Genomic DNA, 8,898 nt, shown 5'->3' on the forward strand with positions numbered 1-8,898 from the left:
CATCTTCAGGATGCTAGAATACACTAAATACAGCAAAAATTTTGAGTCTACAACGTTTAGTTTAGGTGTGAGAGCCAAAATGAACTTTTTATGGCTTTAAACGCGTTTTCAGCCTGATTGTGCACTTTAGGTAAAAATGTCAAAATCTTCAAAATGAGCATAAGCACAATGAAATTCATGCTGGAATCATCTTCAGGATGCTAGAATACACTAAATACAGCAAAAATTTTGAGTCTACAACGTTTAGTTTAGGTGTGAGAGCCAAAATGAACTTTTTATGGCTTTAAACGCGTTTTCAGCCTGATTGTGCACTTTAGGTAAAAATGTCAAAATCTTCAAAATGAGCATAAGCACAATGAAATTCATGCTGGAATCATCTTCAGGATGCTAGAATACACTAAATACAGCAAAAATTTTGAGTCTACAACGTTTAGTTTAGGTGTGAGAGCCAAAATGAAGTTTTTATTGCTTTAAACGCATTTTCAGCCCCTGATTGTACACTTAAGGTGAAAATGTCAAAATCTTCAAAATGAGCATAAGCACAATGAAATTAATGCTGGAATCATCTTCAGGATGCTAGAATACACTAAATACAGCAAAAAATTTTAGTCTACAACGTTTAGTTTAGGTGTGAGAGCCAAAATGAACTTTTTATGGCTTTAAACGCGTTTTCAGCCTGATTGTGCACTTTAGGTAAAAATGTCAAAATCTTCAAAATGAGCATAAGCACAATGAAATTCATGCTGGAATCATCTTCAGGATGCTAGAATACACTAAATACAGCAAAAATTTTGAGTCTACAACGTTTAGTTTAGGTGTGAGAGCCAAAATGAACTTTTTATGGCTTTAAACGCGTTTTCAGCCTGATTGTGCACTTTAGGTAAAAATGTCAAAATCTTCAAAATGAGCATAAGCACAATGAAATTAATGCTGGAATCATCTTCAGGATGCTAGAATACACTAAATACAGCAAAAATTTTGAGTCTACAACGTTTAGTTTAGGTGTGAGAGCCAAAATGAACTGTTTATGGCTTTAAATGCGTTTTCAGCCTGATTGTGCAGTTTAGGTGAAAATGTCAAAATCTTCAAAATGAGCATAAGCACAATGAAATTAATGCTGGAATGATCTTCAGGATGCTAGAATACACTAAATACAGCAAAAATTTTGAGTCTACAACGTTTAGTTTAGGTGTGAGAGCCAAAATGAACTTTTTATTGCTTTAAACGCGTTTTCAGCCTGATTGTGCACTTTAGGTGAAAATGTCAAAATCTTAAAAATGAGCATAAGCACAATGAAATTAATGCTGGAATCATCTTCAGGATGCTAGAATACACTAAAGACACCAAAAATTTTTAGTCTACAACGTTTAGTTTAGGTGTGAGAGCCAAAATTAACTTTTTATTGCTTTAAATGCGTTTTCAGCCTGATTGTGCACTTTAGGTGAAAATGTCAAAATCTTCAAAATGAGCATAAGCACAATGAAATTAATGGTGGAATCATCTTCAGGATGCTAGAATACACTAAATACAGCAAAGATTTTGAGTCTACAACGTTTAGTTTAGGTGTGAGAGCCAAAATGAACTTTTTATTGCTTTAAACGCGTTTTCAGCCCCTGATTGTACACTTAAGGTGAAAATGTCAAAATCTTCAAAATGAGCATAAGCACAATGAAATTAATGCTGGAATCATCTTCAGGATGCTAGAATACACTAAATACAGCAAAATTTTTTAGTCTACAACGTTTAGTTTAGGTGTGAGAGCCAAAATGAACTTTTTATGGCTTTAAACGCGTTTTCAGCCTGATTGTGCACTTTAGGTAAAAATGTCAAAATCTTCAAAATGAGCATAAGCACAATGAAATTCATGCTGGAATCATCTTCAGGATGCTAGAATACACTAAATACAGCAAAAATTTTGAGTCTACAACGTTTAGTTTAGGTGTGAGAGCCAAAATGAACTTTTTATTGCTTTAAACGCGTTTTCAGCCCCTGATTGTACACGTAAGGTGAAAATGTCAAAATCTTCAAAATGAGCATAAGCACAATGAAATTAATGCTGGAATCATCTTCAGGATGCTAGAATACACTAAATACAGCAAAAATTTTGAGTCTACAACGTTTAGTTTAGGTGTGAGAGCCAAAATGAACTTTTTATTGCTTTAAACGCGTTTTCAGCCTGATTGTGCACTTTAGGTGAAAATGTCAAAATCTTAAAAATGAGCATAAGCACAATGAAATTAATGCTGGAATCATCTTCAGGATGCTAGAATACACTAAATACACCAAAATTTTTTAGTCTACAACGTTTAGTTTAGGTGTGAGAGCCAAAATTAACTTTTTATTGCTTTAAATGTGTTTTCAGCCTGATTGTGCACTTTAGGTGAAAATGTCAAAATCTTCAAAATGAGCATAAGCACAATGAAATTAATGGTGGAATCATCTTCAGGATGCTAGAATACACTAAATACAGCAAAGATTTTGAGTCTACAACGTTTAGTTTAGGTGTGAGAGCCAAAATGAACTTTTTATTGCTTTAAACGCGTTTTCAGCCCCTGATTGTACACTTAAGGTGAAAATGTCAAAATCTTCAAAATGAGCATAAGCACAATGAAATTAATGCTGGAATCATCTTCAGGATGCTAGAATACACTAAATACAGCAAAAATTTTGAGTCTACAACGTTTAGTTTAGGTGTGAGAGCCAAAATGAACTTTTTATGGCTTTAAACGCGTTTTCAGCCTGATTGTGCACTTAAGGTAAAAATGTCAAAATCTTCAAAATGAGCATAAGCACAATGAAATTCATGCTGGAATCATCTTCAGGATGCTAGAATACACTAAATACAGCAAAAATTTTGAGTCTACAACGTTTAGTTTAGGTGTGAGAGCCAAAATGAACTTTTTATTGCTTTAAACGCGTTTTCAGCCCCTGATTGTACACGTAAGGTGAAAATGTCAAAATCTTCAAAATGAGCATAAGCACAATGAAATTAATGCTGGAATCATCTTCAGGATGCTAGAATACACTAAATACAGCAAAAATTTTGAGTCAACAACGTTTAGTTTAGGTGTGAGAGCCAAAATGAACTTTTTATTGCTTTAAACCCGTTTTCAGCCCCTGATTGTACACTTAAGGTGAAAATGTCAAAATCTTCAAAATGAGCATAAGCACAATGAAGTTAATGCTAGAATCATCTTCAGGATGCTAGAATACACTAAATACAGCAAAAAATTTGAGTCTACAACGTTTAGTTTAGGTGTGAGAGCCAAAATGAACTTTTTATTGTTTTAAACGCGTTTTCAGCCCCTGATTGTACACTTAAGGTGAAAATGTCAAAATCTTCAAAATGAGCACAAGCACAATGAAATTAATGTTGGAATCATCTTCAGGATGCTAGAATACACTAAATACAGCAAAATTTTTTAGTCTACAACGTTTAGTTTAGGTGTGAGAGCCAAAATGAACTTTTTATGGCTTTAAACGCGTTTTCAGCCTGATTGTGCACTTTAGGTAAAAATGTCAAAATCTTCAAAATGAGCATAAGCACAATGAAATTCATGCTGGAATCATCTTCAGGATGCTAGAATACACTAAATACAGCAAAAATTTTGAGTCTACAACGTTTAGTTTAGGTGTGAGAGCCAAAACGAACTTTTTATTGCTTTAAACGCGTTTTTAGCCCCTGATTGTACACGTAAGGTGAAAATGTCAAAATCTTCAAAATGAGCATAAGCACAATGAAATTAGTGCTGGAATCATCTTCAGGATGCTAGAATACACTAAATACAGCAAAAATTTTGAGTCTACAACGTTTAGTTTAGGTGTGAGAGCCAAAATGAACTTTTTATTGCTTTAAACGCGTTTTCAGCCTGATTGTGCACTTTAGGTGAAAATGTCAAAATCTTCAAAATGAGCATAAGCACAATGAAATTAATGCTAAAATCATCTTCAGGATGCTAGAATACACTAAATACAGCAAAAATTTTGAGTCTACAACGTTTAGTTTAGGTGTGAGAGCCAAAATGAACTTTTTATTGCTTTAAACGCGTTTTCAGCCCCTGATTGTACACGTAAGGTGAAAATGTCAAAATCTTTAAAATGAGCATAAGCACAATGAAATTAATGCTGGAATCATCTTCAGGATGCTAGAATACACTAAATACAGCAAAAATTTTGAGTCTACAACGTTTAGTTTAGGTGTGAGAGCCAAAATGAACTTTTTATTGCTTTAAACCCGTTTTCAGCCCCTGATTGTACACTTAAGGTGAAAATGTCAAAATCTTCAAAATGAGCATAAGCACAATGAAGTTAATGCTAGAATCATCTTCAGGATGCTAGAATACACTAAATACAGCAAAAAATTTGAGTCTACAACGTTTAGTTTAGGTGTGAGAGCCAAAATGAACTTTTTATTGCTTTAAACGCGTTTTCAGCCCCTGATTGTACACTTAAGGTGAAAATGTCAAAATCTTCAAAATGAGCACAAGCACAATGAAATTAATGCTGGAATCATCTTCAGGATGCTAGAATACACTAAATACAGCAAACATTTTGAGTCTACAACGTTTAGTTTAGGTGTGAGAGCCAAAATGAAGTTTTTATTGCTTTAAACGCATTTTCAGCCCCTGATTGTACACTTAAGGTGAAAATGTCAAAATCTTCAAAATGAGCATAAGCACAATGAAATTAATGCTGGAATCATCTTCAGGATGCTAGAATACACTAAATACAGCAAAAATTTTTAGTCTACAACGTTTAGTTTAGGTGTGAGAGCCAAAATGAACTTTTTATGGCTTTAAACGCGTTTTCAGCCTGATTGTGCACTTTAGGTAAAAATGTCAAAATCTTCAAAATGAGCATAAGCACAATGAAATTCATGCTGGAATCATCTTCAGGATGCTAGAATACACTAAATACAGCAAAAATTTTGAGTCTACAACGTTTAGTTTAGGTGTGAGAGCCAAAATGAACTTTTTATGGCTTTAAACGCGTTTTCAGCCTGATTGTGCACTTTAGGTAAAAATGTCAAAATCTTCAAAATGAGCATAAGCACAATGAAATTCATGCTGGAATCATCTTCAGGATGCTAGAATACACTAAATACAGCAAAAATTTTGAGTCTACAACGTTTAGTTTAGGTGTGAGAGCCAAAACGAACTTTTTATTGCTTTAAACGCGTTTTTAGCCCCTGATTGTACACGTAAGGTGAAAATGTCAAAATCTTCAAAATGAGCATAAGCACAATGAAATTAATGCTGGAATCATCTTCAGGATGCTAGAATACACTAAATACAGCAAAAATTTTGAGTCTACAACGTTTAGTTTAGGTGTGAGAGCCAAAATGAACTTTTTATTGCTTTAAACGCGTTTTCAGCCTGATTGTGCACTTTAGGTGAAAATGTCAAAATCTTCAAAATGAGCATAAGCACAATGAAATTAATGCTAAAATCATCTTCAGGATGCTAGAATACACTAAATACAGCAAAAATTTTGAGTCTACAACGTTTAGTTTAGGTGTGAGAGCCAAAATGAACTTTTTATTGCTTTAAACGCGTTTTCAGCCCCTGATTGTACACGTAAGGTGAAAATGTCAAAATCTTTAAAATGAGCATAAGCACAATGAAATTAATGCTGGAATCATCTTCAGGATGCTAGAATACACTAAATACAGCAAAAATTTTGAGTCTACAACGTTTAGTTTAGGTGTGAGAGCCAAAATGAACTGTTTATGGCTTTAAATGCGTTTTCAGCCTGATTGTGCAGTTTAGGTGAAAATGTCAAAATCTTCAAAATGAGCATAAGCACAATGAAATTAATGCTGGAATGATCTTCAGGATGCTAGAATACACTAAATACAGCAAAAATTTTGAGTCTACAACGTTTAGTTTAGGTGTGAGAGCCAAAATGAACTTTTTATTGCTTTAAACGCGTTTTCAGCCTGATTGTGCACTTTAGGTGAAAATGTCAAAATCTTAAAAATGAGCATAAGCACAATGAAATTAATGCTGGAATCATCTTCAGGATGCTAGAATACACTAAAGACACCAAAAATTTTTAGTCTACAACGTTTAGTTTAGGTGTGAGAGCCAAAATTAACTTTTTATTGCTTTAAATGCGTTTTCAGCCTGATTGTGCACTTTAGGTGAAAATGTCAAAATCTTCAAAATGAGCATAAGCACAATGAAATTAATGGTGGAATCATCTTCAGGATGCTAGAATACACTAAATACAGCAAAGATTTTGAGTCTACAACGTTTAGTTTAGGTGTGAGAGCCAAAATGAACTTTTTATTGCTTTAAACGCGTTTTCAGCCCCTGATTGTACACTTAAGGTGACAATGTCAAAATCTTCAAAATGAGCATAAGCACAATGAAATTAATGCTGGAATCATCTTCAGGATGCTAGAATACACTAAATACAGCAAAAATTTTTAGTCTACAACGTTTAGTTTAGGTGTGAGAGCCAAAATGAACTTTTTATGGCTTTAAACGCGTTTTCAGCCTGATTGTGCACTTTAGGTAAAAATGTCAAAATCTTCAAAATGAGCATAAGCACAATGAAATTCATGTTGGAATCATCTTCAGGATGCTAGAATACACTAAATACAGCAAAAATTTTGAGTCTACAACGTTTAGTTTAGGTGTGAGAGCCAAAATGAACTTTTTATTGCTTTAAACGCGTTTTCAGCCCCTGATTGTACACGTAAGGTGAAAATGTCAAAATCTTCAAAATGAGCATAAGCACAATGAAATTAATGCTGGAATCATCTTCAGGATGCTAGAATACACTAAATACAGCAAAAATTTTGAGTCTACAACGTTTAGTTTAGGTGTGAGAGCCAAAATGAACTTTTTATTGCTTTAAACGCGTTTTCAGCCTGATTGTGCACTTTAGGTGAAAATGTCAAAATCTTAAAAATGAGCATAAGCACAATGAAATTAATGCTGGAATCATCTTCAGGATGCTAGAATACACTAAATACACCAAAATTTTTTAGTCTACAACGTTTAGTTTAGGTGTGAGAGCCAAAATTAACTTTTTATTGCTTTAAATGCGTTTTCAGCCTGATTGTGCACTTTAGGTGAAAATGTCAAAATCTTCAAAATGAGCATAAGCACAATGAAATTAATGGTGGAATCATCTTCAGGATGCTAGAATACACTAAATACAGCAAAGATTTTGAGTCTACAACGTTTAGTTTAGGTGTGAGAGCCAAAATGAACTTTTTATTGCTTTAAACGCGTTTTCAGCCCCTGATTGTACACTTAAGGTGAAAATGTCAAAATCTTCAAAATGAGCATAAGCACAATGAAATTAATGCTGGAATCATCTTCAGGATGCTAGAATACACTAAATACAGCAAAAATTTTGAGTCTACAACGTTTAGTTTAGGTGTGAGAGCCAAAATGAACTTTTTATGGCTTTAAACGCGTTTTCAGCCTGATTGTGCACTTTAGGTAAAAATGTCAAAATCTTCAAAATGAGCATAAGCACAATGAAATTCATGCTGGAATCATCTTCAGGATGCTAGAATACACTAAATACAGCAAAAATTTTGAGTCTACAACGTTTAGTTTAGGTGTGAGAGCCAAAACAAACTTTTTATTGCTTTAAACGCGTTTTTAGCCCCTGATTGTACACGTAAGGTGAAAATGTCAAAATCTTCAAAATGAGCATAAGCACAATGAAATTAATGCTGGAATCATCTTCAGGATGCTAGAATACACTGAATACAGCAAAAATTTTGAGTCTACAACGTTTAGTTTAGGTGTGAGAGCCAAAATGAACTTTTTATTGCTTTAAACGCGTTTTCAGCGCCTGATTGTACACTTAAGGTGAAAATGTCAAAATCTTCAAAATGAGCATAAGCACAATGAAATTAATGCTGGAATCATCTTCAGGATGCTAGAATACACTAAATACAGCAAAAATGTTGAGTCTACAACGTTTTGTTTAGGTGTGAGAGCCAAAATGAACTTTTTATTGCTTTAAATGCGTTTTCAGCCTGATTGTGCACTTTAGGTGAAAATGTCAAAATCTTCAAAATGAGCATAAGCACAATGAAATTAATGCTGGAATCATCTTCAGGATGCTAGAATACACTAAATACAGCAAAAATTTTGAGTCTACAACGTTTAGTTTAGGTGTGAGAGCCAAAATGAACTTTTTATGGCTTTAAACGCGTTTTCAGCCTGATTGTGCACTTTAGGTAAAAATGTCAAAATCTTCAAAATGAGCATAAGCACAATGAAATTAATGCTGGAATCATCTTCAGGATGCTAGAATACACTAAATACAGCAAAAATTTTTGAGTCTACAACGTTTAGTTTAGGTGTGAGAGCCAAAATGAACTTTTTATTGCTTTAAACGCGTTTTCAGCCCCTGATTGTACACGTAAGGTGAAAATGTCAAAATCTTCAAAATGAGCATAAGCACAATGAAATTAATGCTGGAATCATCTTCAGGATGCTAGAATACACTAAATACAGCAAAAATGTTGAGTCTACAACGTTTTGTTTAGGTGTGAGAGCCAAAATGAACTTTTTATTGCTTTAAATGCGTTTTCAGCCTGATTGTGCACTTTAGGTGAAAATGTCAAAATCTTCAAAATGAGCATAAGCACAATGAAATTAATGCTGGAATCATCTTCAGGATGCTAGAATACACTAAATACAGCAAAAATTTTGAGTCTACAACGTTTAGTTTAGGTGTGAGAGCCAAAATGAACTTTTTATTGCTTTAAACGTGTTTTCAGCCCCTGATTGTACACGTAAGGTGAAAATGTCAAAATCTTTAAAATGAGCATAAGCACAATGAAATTAATGCTGGTATCATCTTCAGGATGCTAGAATACACTGAATACAGCAAAAATTTTGAGTCTACAACGTTTAGTTTAGG

This window comes from Vanacampus margaritifer, unplaced genomic scaffold (genome assembly GCF_051991255.1).
Source record: "Vanacampus margaritifer isolate UIUO_Vmar unplaced genomic scaffold, RoL_Vmar_1.0 HiC_scaffold_21, whole genome shotgun sequence".
Taxonomy (NCBI): domain Eukaryota; kingdom Metazoa; phylum Chordata; class Actinopteri; order Syngnathiformes; family Syngnathidae; genus Vanacampus; species Vanacampus margaritifer.